At 48.4% G+C, this 14,053-nt stretch overlaps 1 pseudogene; it reads left to right on the top strand.

The window, feature by feature from the left end:
* Positions 1-10,353, top strand: part of LOC136482939 (protein NUCLEAR FUSION DEFECTIVE 4-like) — a 43,193-nt pseudogene extending 32,840 nt beyond the window's left edge.
* The last annotated feature ends 3,700 nt before the right edge of the window (positions 10,354-14,053 follow it).

The raw sequence follows: 14,053 nt of genomic DNA, 5'->3' as shown, positions 1-14,053 counted from the left end.
AACTTGGCAAGAGTTGGTCGGCCAATGATGGCATGGTAGGCAGTGTCGTAGGCTACCACGAAGAAGTTCACGTACTCAGAACGGAAGTGATCGGTGGTGCCAAACTGGACTAGCCATGTGATCTACCCCAAAGGTTGGGAAGCTCTACCAGGTACTATCCCCCAGAATGAAGAATCAACAAGGACGACATTGTCCTTTGTGAGTCCTAACTCAGTCAGGGCTCTGGCAAAGAGGATATTGAGGGCACTCCCCCATCGATAAGGACCTTCTTGAATCACACATTGCGGATGGTGGGATCCAGCATGAGTGGGAAATGCCCTGGGTACGGGATGTCAGCCCACTGGTCGGCCCTACTAAAGGTGATAGGGTACTCTGACCAGTCCAGGTACTTTGGATCGGTGATCATGTCGTCCTTGGTGATCGACATGAGCTGCCGAGCAGTGAGCTTCTGTTGGTGTTTGCTTTCGAAGGCGGCATACCCCCCAAAGATTGTGGTGATGGTCTTGTTGGCATCCTGGAAGGTGGTTCTTGCATCCTTAGGACACTCCTCCCCCTTACCGTCGTCTGATTCGTCATCCTTGCAAGTCTGCCTTTTCTACTCTTCATCGCGGAAAGCTTTGGCCATGCCATAGCATTGCCGCATGGTATGCTTGATGTTCTTGTGAATCAGGCACAGACCATCAAGGAGCTTCTCCTAGGTAGCATTGAAATTGCGCTTAGCGCGTGGCTGCTCTACGTTGTTGATGAAGTTTTATGGTCAGCGGCGACATGGTTGTGCGGCCCTCGATCCCTTTGGGCGGTCATTATGATGGTGTTTGCGATCATCGTAGCACCTATCATGGTCTTCATAGCGCCGTTCTTTGCAACGATCATCATCATGATGTGGATGGCGGTCTGAGCGGGAGGCACGAGCAATGTCATCCTTGAACTATCGATCAGCTTCCTCAGAGTCGGCGTATGAGTTTGCAACCTTCAGGAGTTCACCGATGGTCTAGGGCATCTTGCGATAGAGCTTGGAGCACAGCTCCTGGTGATGATGGAGTCCTCTAGCGAAGGCGGCGATGGCCTCGCTGTCGCTGATGTTGGGGATGGAGTTCCTCATTTTTGAGAAATGTCTGATGTAGCTTCGCAAAGGTTCCCTAGATGTCTGGTGTAGTTTCTCTAGATCATACTTTGTTCCAGGCTGCTGACACATTGCCATGTAATTCTCGATGAAGACTCTCTTGAGATCATCCCAAGATTCGATGGAATCCTCCCTTAGGCCCATAAGCCAAATGTTGGCCGATTGGGAGAGCATGATGGGTAAATAATTTGCTATAACATCACTGCTTCCACCGGTGGCTCATACAACGATCTCATAGAGCTGCATCCACTGCTCGGGATTAGCCTTGCCATCGTAGGGATCAACCCCAAAGATCTTGAAGCCTACGAGCCACTGTACAGCTCATAGCCTTGTTGTGAAAGGGCAAAGTCCCATCGGCTCATCGAAGGGGGAGTGCTTGGAGGCCGACAGGGTCACCGTGTTGGTTGTCGTACTCTTGTCGGCATTGGAGTTCCATCTGATGCCGCCAAGCACGACTGTTCTCGATGCATTCACGGGCATTGAGGTTGGCATTGATGTGGTTGCGGGCATCACCGCGTAGGGTTGATTAACCTCCTAGTTGGCGTCATGGGCTGGTCAACCATGCCAATCTCTTTGTGCTTGGGATCTAGGGTTGATGGCAACATTGCCCCTGGACCCCCTAGATGATTTGGCCGCTATGGTAACGACTTCCCCCACCATGACGAGAGCCATGGAGGTTGCGACTATGTGCCAACATGGTAAAAAAAGATGGAACTAGGTTCCGAATGTCATCAACCTGGACCTAAGCTGCTTTAAGTAGCGCTTGGATCTTGAGTACCTTCGGCGTTGGTGGGAGTCTGGCAAACTCGTTGGTGGCTACAGCCAAATTGACGCTCGGTGTTTGCTCCACTTGGTGGCTATCCACCATGAGGAACTCATGTTAGAGATTGCGGGCGAGAGGCGGCAGACCACCTCTAGTGATTTGAGCGGTGTTTTCTGCTTCCTCATGGCGCCGTCGTTGGTGATCTGTGTTCCTGACTTCACGCTCATGGCGCTGGACACTGGTTTCCCCATCGACAGCAACGCTGTCGTGGCTAACCATGAAAAGCTCCCTCCCAAAACCTAGAGGAATAGGTGGGCAATGTTATTGGAGCCCTCGAAGTACGGCTCACTACTTTCCTCCAATATGGTGTTGAGCGTTTCATCCGGGAGCTATCGGATCTGCACCATGTTCACCGTTGGCGCAGGCTGGTCAGCCTCAGGGATGTCAATCTAGTAGAGGTCATCGATGCGGCTACGCTCGGTGTGGTCGACGAAAAGGTGGTGCACCATGTCCTAACAGATCGGATCCACGCCCACTAGCCCAAAAGGATGGGCCTCGGCATGCTCTCTATCTGGGCGGGAAGTGGTTAGAGTTGGACAGTGCTCCCATCTAGAGTTGTCGTGATCACTAGATCTTCATCCTGCCACTTCAGATGTCATGCATGAGTAGGGTGCTTGACATTAGTGGCATGGTGACCTTGGAGTGCAGAAATATGATCTCCCTTGGTAGATTGATCTACGATCGATTCTGCAAGGGACAAGCACTCTGCTAAGTTGTTGGTGACTTGATCGATGGATGCGATCAAATCAGCTAGATTAATGGATCTCCTAACATGGCGAGGAGCCAAGATCAGAGCTTCAGGTGCCAGCGCCGGCGTGATCGGTGCCAACACGTTCGGGGTAGGATTATCCTGCATTGTCTCCACAATCTCTCCGTTGCCGTCGGTGTTGATGACCCAGGTCATGGATCCAATCGTAAACGACTGGCCTGGCTCAGGGATGATCATGGAGCTTGGAAAGTTAACCATCTGGTTGGCCATGGAATCAGCACGCACACCCCCTACCTGACGCGCCACTATCAACGAAATCTAGCCAGTAGTCTATCGAGGGTATACCCATGGTAGAAGATGATCGGTGGAGGTGCGCGTAATAGGAACCGGATGGTGACACGAGCGTAGGGACTGTGATTTAGGCAGGTTCAGGCCGTCTGATCGACGTAATGCCCCAGGTCTTGTGTCTTGTATTCTAAGGCGAGATGATATGAGATGTTTTTGTGGGGGTCCCTACCCTCCTTATATAGCTTGGGGGTAGGGTTACAGGTCTGTTAGATCTAGATCTATTCAGCTATATGGTAAGTATTTACATGGAATACGATATCCAACATATCCGAACATATCCATCTTTATCTTCAAGATTCCTTCCTAAAATTGTGTGGGGCACGCTAAGCAGTTCCTTGCACCACATGTCTTGATCTTGTGGGCTAGACCGTCCCTGGTGGCGTGGCCCATGTCCATTGCTGTGGGTACCTAGGGTTATACCCCCATAGATACTCGCTGTCACTACATCCGTGACTACATTGAGAGAGGCGTGGTTGATGTAGATCACATGGGGACTGAAGATCAGCGAGTGAACATCCTAACAAAGTCATTGGGTAGGATCAGATTCATGGAGCTGAGATCAAGACTGGGCGTCGTTCAAGTCCAATAAGATTAAGGGGGTGATTTGTTAGCTTGAATAAGTTAGTTTTAACCTTAATGTAATCTCGTTGGAACTATTGTTTTTACATTTTTAGTAGTTTGTATTAGATGGTGTAGAATTGCGAGTGGCTGGTCCTGTGCCTAGCTCACGCCATGACCACCAGGTGGGTCTCCCTATCGTGACATCGCGCTATGCATGTCCACGGTCATCGATCTGGTAAAGCAGGAGATCATGGAGCTCGTCATGCGGCAAGGTGGTCAGCTTTCAAGCCCATGTATCTGTCTATGTAATGCAATGAAAACGTCATAGAAAAGCTACGGTAGTTGCGCAGTCCATATCATTGTGTTCATCCACTTTCATGTGTGTGTTCCATGTTAGTTGATCTCTACCAATAGGCCCAATGGCCTATTGGGCCTTTGGATCTGCGCCATGATCGAGGGCACCCAACCCTAATATGGTTGGTGGGCCCCTATCGCACAACACTATAAAGAGAGGTAGGGATCAAGGCTCTAACTGTGAGGTTGACCTGAGCCACCGTAACCACCTACAGAGAAACACTAATCCGATCTAAAGAATGGTGCTGCCAGCGACGGGAAGCCCCACTGACTTCGCCGTCGCCCCTATAGTGCCACCACTGGGACGTTGTACCTCGCGTCGCCGTAGGGACTGCGATTGCACTTCATCTCCAGTCGCTGCGGGCGCACTAGCTACCAAGGTACACCAACAGATGTTTGTTTTACCCGCTAGATCTACACCTAGAGTTTAGAACTTTCTAACAATGGTATCGGAGCCAAGGTTGCCAGTGTGTAGATCTAGCATGGGGTAGAGAATTGAAAAGAAATCAAAGAGAACAGAGGGTTCGATCCATTTTGGATTGAAACCCTAACCCTAACCGGGTAAAAGAAAATAGAAAAGAGACCGGGAGGGTGGCGGGCGTCACTCCACTGCCGGTCACCACCGCCACCGTGCAGGGAAAGGTGCCGCACCACCGTCTTCGTCGGCGCGCGGCAAGAAAAGAACATCGGTTTTCGGATCTAAAAGAGGGTCACCGAACCCTAACACTAACAGGGTGAAGGAAAGAAGTAAGAAGAAGAAGGACTCGCTGGGGAAGATGAATAGTGACTCTAGTGAGTCAAACCCTAACCCTAACCCTAATCCCCAAACGGCAAAGAATAGAGAAGAAAATCCAGAACGAGAGAAGAAGGCCGAGAGGGGCGGCTACTCGTAGATCGTGTGTTGGGGTAGAAAAGAAGAACGAACAGTGGGTTCGGATTTGGCCAAACCCTAAGACCCAACCCTAGAGAGAGAAGCAAGGACGGACAACATGGAGGCCTACTTGGGGCTCACCTGCCATGGTCACCACCGCCGACGTTGCTTAGATGTCGCGCGGGAAGAACCACCCCGGCCAGGACATCACGCCACCGCGCGGCCTACGCCTCGGGCCTCGGGTGTCAAGGGCACCGCAGCGCAGCCCTTCGATGGTAGTGCGCTCACCCTTGGGTGGACGCACACACCAGTGAAGGGGCGCGTGGCAGCGCTGCCGCTTGCTCCAACCGCCATGGCTGCTACGCTGCTCCTTCTCTCTGCGGTGCTGAGGAGGAAATAGAAAGGGAATGCAGAAAATGAGAGAGGGTTTCGGGTGAGATGGCCGCGGTGGCGGTGGCGGTTTTTGTTCGCGCGAAAAAGATGCTAAGCTGTCGATCTTGATCGAGCGGCTACGAACGGCCAGGCCAGCTTTTGGCCCAGGCAGGCTCGAGCGCTGGGCCACTTTCTCGACCCAGGCCTAGGTTGTGGCCTAGGCTTGGGGGAGCGCGCGCGCGGCCGTTGGCTGTGGTCCGCTTGGCCGGTTGGGTCAAAAAACAGTGAAAGAAAAGAGTCAGTTTTTTCTTTTTCTTTTCCAGTAAAAGTTTTATTTCCTGGAAAATGGATAAATGGCTCAAAAAATAGAAAAGAGATTTTTCCTATGGGCAAAATTCATTAAATTGAATTAGTTTTTCCGCTGCTAAAGAAATTCTTTATTCTCTAGTTATTTTGAACCAACGTGATATTTAATTGGAGAAAAAGAGATTTTGTCATGATTATGATGTTGTTATTTTGTGACCAACATTGTTAATAACAATATCGTAATTTTAATGATTTTATGCTTTAATTCTATTTCTGCCCAACGGTTATGTAGAATTAGTGATTTTGACATGACTATGCTGTTGTTATTTTCTAACCAACGTTGTTAATAACAATATCGTAATTTTAATAATTTTATGCATTAATTCTATTTCTGTGCAACGGTGATGTAGAATTAGTGTATAAGAATAGTTGTATGTTTTAATTTTGACCAACATTGGAATCAAGGCATGCAATTGTTAGAGATCCCCACTCTCAAAGGTGACAACTACACGGAGTGGAAGAAAAAGATTGACCTAGCCTTCATCTTGGCTGAGGTGGACTGGGTAGTCACCTCACCATGTCCCACTGAGCCTGTGGCACTGGTGAGGGAGACAAGCGAGGTTGATGCTGCTTGGGCAACTAAAGAGAGGGATTTTGAATCCCAAAAGATGTCCTTGAGCATAGGAAAGTGGGTCACTGCCAACAAGAAATGTTTGGCTGTGATAAAGAACACGATTGAGCCTGCAATTGTGGGCTCAATCCCAGAGTGTGACACAGTCACTGAGTACCTCGATAGAATAAAGAGTCAGTTAACTGGCTTTTTAAAGACATGCCATCCAGCTGATAAAGCAGCTGGTGACAGAGAGTTACTCTGGAAATGGTGGCATAAGAGAGCTCACGATGCGTTGTCGAAATTATGGCACTGTCGTTTAGGCAATATTTCGAGGGGGAGAATAAAAAGACTAGTTAAGAATAATATTCTTCCTCCATTAGAGCTCTCAGATTTAGAATAATGCAGAGAATGCATAAAAGGAAAGTATGTAAAGAAAATTAAGAAAGATGCCAAACGAAGTGAACATCTGTGGTCAGTTTCCTATAAAGAGTGTGGATTCCTATAAAGAGTGTGGATGGTTATGATTCATTCATAACATTTACAGATGATTACTCCCATTATGGCTACATTTATCCAATCAAAGAAAGAACAGAAGCATTGGATAACTTTAAGATATTTAAGGCAGAAGCTGAAAACCAACACAATTTAAAGATTAAGATAGTCAGGTCCGACCGTTGGGGGAGTACTACAGTCGTCATACCCCATATGGCCAAGTTCTAGGACCTTTTGCAAGGTTCTTACAGGAGAATGGCATAGTAGCCCAGTATTCTATACCGGGCGAACCTCAGCAGAATGAAGTAGTTGAAAGACGCAATTGTACCCTGATGGATATGGTGCGTAGTATGATAAGTTACTCCACCTTACCGTTGAGCCTGTGGATGGAGACATTAAAAACCGCCATTCATATTCTCAATAGAGTACCAAGTAAGTCGGTGCCCAAAATAACGTATGAGTTGTGGACAGGAAGAGTACTCTCACTAAACCACTTACGTGTGTGGGGGTCCTGCTGAGGCTAAAGTATTTAACCCAAACATTGAGAAACTAGATCCCAAACAGTAAGTTGCCATTTCATTGGCTACCCAGAAAAGTCAAAAGGTTTTCGTTTCTACTGTCTAGACAGACATACAAAGTTTGTGGAAACGAGACACGCTGTTTTCCTAGAGAATGAAATGATGAGGGGGAGCATGGTAGCTCGAGAAATTAACCTTGAAGAGAAGCAGGTGTATGCGCCCACTCCGATAATTTATGAGCCATTTTTCTCACTACATGCTGTCGCTGCACTGACAGTGCAAGATACTATGGTGTCGGCACCTGTTGTTGTTCCACCTGTGATAACAATGAATGACGATGAGGAACATGTTCTTCAGGATCCCGTAGAACCTATTGCCACACATGAGGGGGAGCAACAACAGCCTCAAACAGAAGATGTGCCAAATGTGGAGGCCCCTAGAAGGTCTCAAAGAGTTAGAAAATCAGCTATTTCTGCTGACTATGAAGTATACAATACTGAGCAATTTCAAATGGAGGATGATCCCACCTCATTTGAAGAAGCCATGAGAAGTGATCATTCATCAAAGTGGCTTGAGGCCATGGAAGATGAAATGAAATCTATGAATGCCAATAAAGTTTGGGACTTGAAAATAATTTCATCAAAGTGGCTTGCCACCTCATTTGAAGGAGCCAAAATAGTAGGTTGTAAATGGGTCTACAAAATAAAACTTGACTCTCAAAGGAATATAGAGAGATATAAAGCGCGACTTGTGGCAAAAGGCTTTACGCAAAGAGAAGGGATTAATTACAATGAGACCTTTTCTCCAGTCTCAGGTAAGGATTCCTTCAGAATTATAATGGCATTAGTGGCACATTATGATTTAGAACTACATCAGATGGATGTAATGATGGCATTTCTCAACAGGGACTTGGAGGAAAAGGTTTACATAGCACAACCGAAAGGTTTTATCATGGAAGGAAAAGAACGAATGGGATGTCGCCTAAAGAAATTCATTTATGGATTAAAACAAGCTTCAAGACAGTGGTACTTGAAGTTTGATCAGACAATAAGAAATTTTGGGTTTAAAGAGAATGTAGAGGACAATTGTGTCTATGCAAAGTTTAAGAATGGGAAGTTTATCTTCCTTGTCCTGTATGTGGATGATATCTTACTTGCTAGTAGCGATGTCAGTCTACTAGTGGAGACAAAGAAATTTTTGTCCTTAAAATTTAATATGAAAGATCTTGGTGAAGCATCGTACATGATAACGTGCACCAAACCTTCTCAAATTTTTATCACATCCTCCACATACGATATCATGACATCTCGACAAGTTTCATGATTTTCGGACTTCGTTTGCATTTTATAGGATTTAAAAACAATTCGTTCGCAAGTTCGTGGTCATGTTTCGTGAACAAGATGTTCGAAATTTCAGGTCCGTTCCTAGATACGGCCTCACACTACACTCAATACCATGAATATCATTTTTTGAATCATTAAATTCCATTATTCGATGCACGTGCAGTTCAAATTTGCATTTTCCGAAAAAATTCAATTAACTGAAATAAATTAACTAAATATAGCAAAAAGCCATAAAAATGTACCATATTTTAACATGGAGTCTCATGTACTGTATGAGGACTTGAGAAAAATTTTGGAGTTCAAAAGTGGAAAAAAATAGTTTGCCGTTATTCTTTGCCGAGTGTCAGGGTCTGGCACTCGGCAAAGAAGTAGTTTGCCGAGTGCCTACCCGCTGGCACTTGGCAAACCTGGACAGCAGGCGGTGGCCGTTACCTGACGCCGCTTTTTGCTGAGCGGTAGGGTTTGCCGAGGGCCTACACTCGGTAAAAAGGGCCTTTGCCGAGTGTATATCGTTGCCGAGTGCGGCAGTCGGCAAAATAGCTCTTTGCCGAGTGCCCGACTTTTAGCCCTCGATAAAAAAAGTTACACTCGACAAAGGTCCTGTTTCCGGTAGTGACACCTATAGTTTAGAACTTTCTAACATTCCAGAGCTTGTGCTCTCGCTGCGGTGACCACGCTCCGGCTCCCCCGTTCCACCGTTCGTTCCAGGGACCGGCCCCCACGGCTGGGTTCCAACAGCCGTCTCCGTCGTGTTCCTCGTCACCGTCCGCGTCATGCCTCCGGATCATCACCGGCCGAAGAGGAGCACGAGCAGCCGTGCCGGAGGCGGCGACGTGTTCCTCTGCTTGCTCTACATCTCCGTCGCGCTCGCCACGTACATCCTCGACATGATCGTCGTGCAGAGGCAGGCCAGCTTCTCTCGCGCCTCCTACGCCGCATCGGCAACTGGGCTCCTCGTCCTGCTCTTCCTCCCCCTCGCCGTCGTCGTTAGGCAAGAGTACCGGGTCAAAAAGGAGCTCGAGGACACTCCGAGTCACGCGCCCGCCGTGATGGTGACGGTCGTTGAGAAATCCACCGCCATGCCATTGGCCGAGCCAGCGAGCACCACTACTACCGATACGCCACCGGCTTCCTCTTGCCTGGGCTCCTTCTTGCGGCACACGTTCAGCCCGCCGGCGCACGGCGTGGACTACTCCATCCCGCAGGCGCTGGGGCAGATCGGGCTGTCGCTGGGCTACCCGCCCAAGAGCGTGGACTCCTTCGTCTCCCTCATCAGCGTGTGGAACTACGCCGGCTGCGTCACCGCCGGGTACGCCTCCGAGGCGCTCCTGTCGTGGTACGGGTTCCCGCGGCCGCTGGCGCTCACGCTCGTCCTCCTCGCGTCCTGCGCCGGCCATCTCCTCATCGCCTTCGGCGTCCCGCGCGCGCTCTACGCGGCGTCGGTGCTCGTCGGCTTCTGCTTCGGCGCGTAGTGGCCGCTGCTGTACGCCGTCATCTCTGAGCTGTTCGGGCTCAGGCGCTACCCCACGCTCTACAACCTGGGCGCCGTCGCCAGCCCCGTCGGCGCCTACGTGCTCAACGTGCGCGTCGCGGGCCGGCTCTACGACGCCTATGCCGCGAGGCAGCACGGCGGGTCGCTGGCCGCCGCTGGTGGGGACAAGGCGTGCTTCGGCGTCGTGTGCTTCCGGACGTCGTTCCTAGTCATCACGGCCGCCACGGTGGGCGGCGCGCTCGTGTCGCTGGTGCTTGTTTCGAGGACCAGAGACTTCTACAGGGGTGACATATACGCCAAGTTCAGGGACGGAGTGGCGGTGGAGTCGCCGGGTGATGGTGGCCCGTCGGCGGCGGAGCAGCGGCCGAGCGAGGAGGGCAGTGGAGGACTGGAGGTAGAGTGTGAACGGAGGTCAACGAGATGACTAATGTTTGTGTTGACTGGGTCAAAGCCTCAGTACTATACTTGCTTTGGTCCGAGTGTACGGGGAAGTGACGTGATGTAGGAGATCAGTTTCAGTACCTGATATTTCTCGACAAGTACTGACAATGCCACAAATTTTGAATTCTGTTTAAAAGACTAGAACCTTTTGTAGTCAAAATATTCCTTTTAGATACGATCAAGACATCCTCACCTGATTTGCTTATTAGAGTGAAATTCATCACAGGCCACCAAAGTTGTCTACAAGTGTTAAATAGCCTCGGTCCCTAAAGTCTCAAAATGTATTTTTAGGTTCTTGAAGTTAGTTCAGGCCTCATCCAGGTATAAACGGACGTTTACACGATGCACTATCTGACGTGGTATGGTTGACTCAGCGCTTACATGGACCTGACAAACGGGGCCCACTTGTCAATGACAAGGCTCAATCTAGGAAAAATCATATCTTTTTCATTCGACCTTAGACAAAGATGTTTTCTTATATAAAAATTATAGCCCTTGACGAGTTCTATAAATTTCTAGTTTTGATTTTTTTTTTCATTTAAGATCGTTAAGCTGGTCAAAAGGTATTATAAAGTTTCAAGAACATATTAATCGTGTAGAAACTTGTCGCCGCCTTAGAAAAAATGATATCTTTCTTGTATGGGGTCAGGTAAAGATACTTTTTATACGAAAGTTGTAGTGCTCAAAGAGATCTACAACTTTAAAGTTTTGAAATTTGTCATTAGATATCGTTAAGATGGTCAGAAAAATAAAGTTTTAGCAGCATATTAATCACGCACTACTGGATTCAGGTTCTTTGCCGAGTGCCTGAGGCACTCGGCAAAGGCTATATTGCACTCGGCAAAGCACACATGGCAAAAAATTGATCGGCAAAGCACTCTTTGCCGAGTGTATTTTATCGGGCACTCGGCAAAGGCTTTGCCGAGTGCCCCGAAAACACTCGGCAAAGAAAAGCGACCGTCACGGCGCCGGTTCCGTTGACGGTCACTTTGCCGAGTGTCAACCCTGCCGGCACTCGGCAAAGATTTTTTTAAATTTTTTTTAAAACTTTCTTTGCCGAGTGCCAACACGTGAGGCACTCGGCAAAGAGCTTTTATTTTTTTTTTTGAGAATTTTCTTTGCCGAGTGCCAACCCTCCATGCACTCGGCAAAGCTTTTTTTTTTAAATTCTTTGCCGAGCGCCAACCCGGAAGGCACTCGGCAAAGAGCTTTTATTTTTTTTTTGAAAATTTTGTTTGCCGAGTGCCAAGCCTCCAGGCACTCGGCAAAGATTTTTTATTTTTTTTTAAAAAATTATTTGCCGAGCGTCAACCCGGTAGGCACTCGGCAAAGAGCTTTTATTTTTTTTGGAAATTTTCTTTGCCGAGTGCCACCACTCCAGGCACTTGGCAAAGATTTTTTTTTTTAAAACTCTTTGCCGAGTGCCAACACGGAAGGCACTCGGCAAAGTTTAAATTTTTTTTTTAAATTTCTTTGCCGAGTGTTATAGTCACAGCACTCGGCAAAGCTGGAAAATCTGTTTTCTGGTCGCCCATTTTGCCAGCTTTGCCGAGTGTTGTGACCATTGCGCTCGGCAAAGGGGTCCTTTGCCGAGTGCAACACTCGGCAAAGTGACCCAAAACGGCAAATATTTTTTTTTGTGTTCCATCATGACAAATACATTCATACAAACATATATCACATATATATCTTATCCATCACATATATATCTCATCCATCGCATATATATCTCATCCATCACATATATATCTCATCCATCCACACATCCATCCGCCCATAACACATCCATCATAATATGTAATAATAAGTGCTCAAGTCCATCCAAATAAGTTTACAAGTCCATCAAAGTCCACAAGTGCATCACAAGTCCATCACCAAGTGAACAACAAATGTAAAAAATACAACATGCACTCATCTCGGTCTCTGCGACTGTGGTGAAGGCCCAGGTGCATCATTCGTAGGTGCATGAGGTGGATTATTCGAACCACCGTCAGATGAAGACTGCACAAAGGAGAAAAGATTGCATGTGAGACAAAATTATTTTGATAGCTAATCTAGGACGATAGAGGCCATACAAGCAAAGCACAAGTGAAAGTAAAAAACTTTGATACTCACAGGAGTAGCTGCAGGACGCGGAGGCGGAGGTGGAACCAACAGCCCAGGTGGCAGAGACAAGCCCATACATTGCCCAAGCCCTTGTAGGAAATCCGTAATGTCCATCAGCCTCTGCACCTGGGCCTGCCGCTCGGCCCGCTCGGCCTCCAACTAGGCCCCCAGCTCCTGACGTTCCTTCATTTCTTGTTCCAGCCGGGCCTGCAATATTTCACTCCAATGTTTCAGTAATGCAAAGCTAATTAAGGTGTGTAAAGATCAATGTATGACGAGTAAAACAGGAATAACCTCGAGTGCGTCGACCCAGTGCTGTGCAGCGGTCGGCCGTGTGCGAATGGCCGGGCTCTCGCTCGTGCTCCGTGCTCGGATCTGGGAGAGAGAGGGAGTAGAGGCCGTGTCGATGACGCCGTCGCCAAGCCAGAACCGTCGATGCTTCTTGCCTTGCCCCGCCCTCATGACGGCCTCTCCATCGAAGTCCTGGGTGCTCGGATCGTGGTCTGCCCCATGGAGCGACCTCGCCACCTCAGTGTACTCACTGATGCGAGAGTGGACGCTCGGGTTCGTGTATGCCACGGGCAGGTCCTCCAGGTTGAAGGAGACATCGGACGTCGCCTTACCCTTGTGGGCCATACACCATGCCTGGAAGTCCGAGCAAGCCTGGCCACTATGTGACGCCGACTGCGAGAAAGACAGCACGATGATTAGAAATCAGACAGAACTGAGCGTGACAATAGATAAATCAATTCGCGTACCCATGCTTGTTTGTATCCGGTGAGGTTGCGGCTGCCTTGATGGTGTGCTGGACCTTGCATCAGTAAATGATGGTCCCGGGCATCCCTGTGCATCTTGAGGTACTCCTCCGTGAACCACCTGTCCACCATCATCGCCCAGCACTCGGGATACGCTTGGCACCACCAGGGAATCACCTACACGTCATCAAGTATTGGACATATAAGAAGATCAAATTAAACCAACTTAATCTCAAATCGAATCAATGTTGATGTTCTTCATTTACCTCAAGGTACTGCTCTCGGGTCAGCTGCATCTCTCTTGCGTCTTTCTTGGTTTTCCTCTCTCCAAGCTTCGACCCGTAGTAGGGTACGATGGCCTGGATGCGCGCCTCATGATGCATGTCGGTGACGAGTTTTTTACAGGCTTTGGTAGTCGTCTGCTCCACCCTGGCCTCAAATCCCTCCTCGCATCTGTAATAAGTCTGCATACAAAAGCGATGTATCGATTCATTATTTCAAGAAAAGTCTAATGAATGCGACGTATTGAGCAATGTTGTGCAAGGGAGACTTACCCAAAACTCTGCCTTCACCCACGCCGCCTTGTTGGGGTACTCCGCATCGGAGGCGATGACGTAGTGGTCAAACGAGTAGGCCGGCTCCGTCTTCGATGCGTACGTGACAATGCCGGGGAAGTGCTGCCTGCACAGAAGACCCAGGATGCCGTTGACTAGCCGTGCGCTACCACCCAACACAACCACCCAGTTCCTTCACAAGTAATTAAGAAAAATTATTAGTTTTTTTCATCATATCATATGAAGTAGTGGTGATAACATGTACAGTTACT

Source organism: Miscanthus floridulus, chromosome 9 (assembly GCF_019320115.1).
Source record: "Miscanthus floridulus cultivar M001 chromosome 9, ASM1932011v1, whole genome shotgun sequence".
Taxonomy (NCBI): domain Eukaryota; kingdom Viridiplantae; phylum Streptophyta; class Magnoliopsida; order Poales; family Poaceae; genus Miscanthus; species Miscanthus floridulus.
This window is presented reverse-complemented; position numbering and strand designations above follow the sequence as displayed.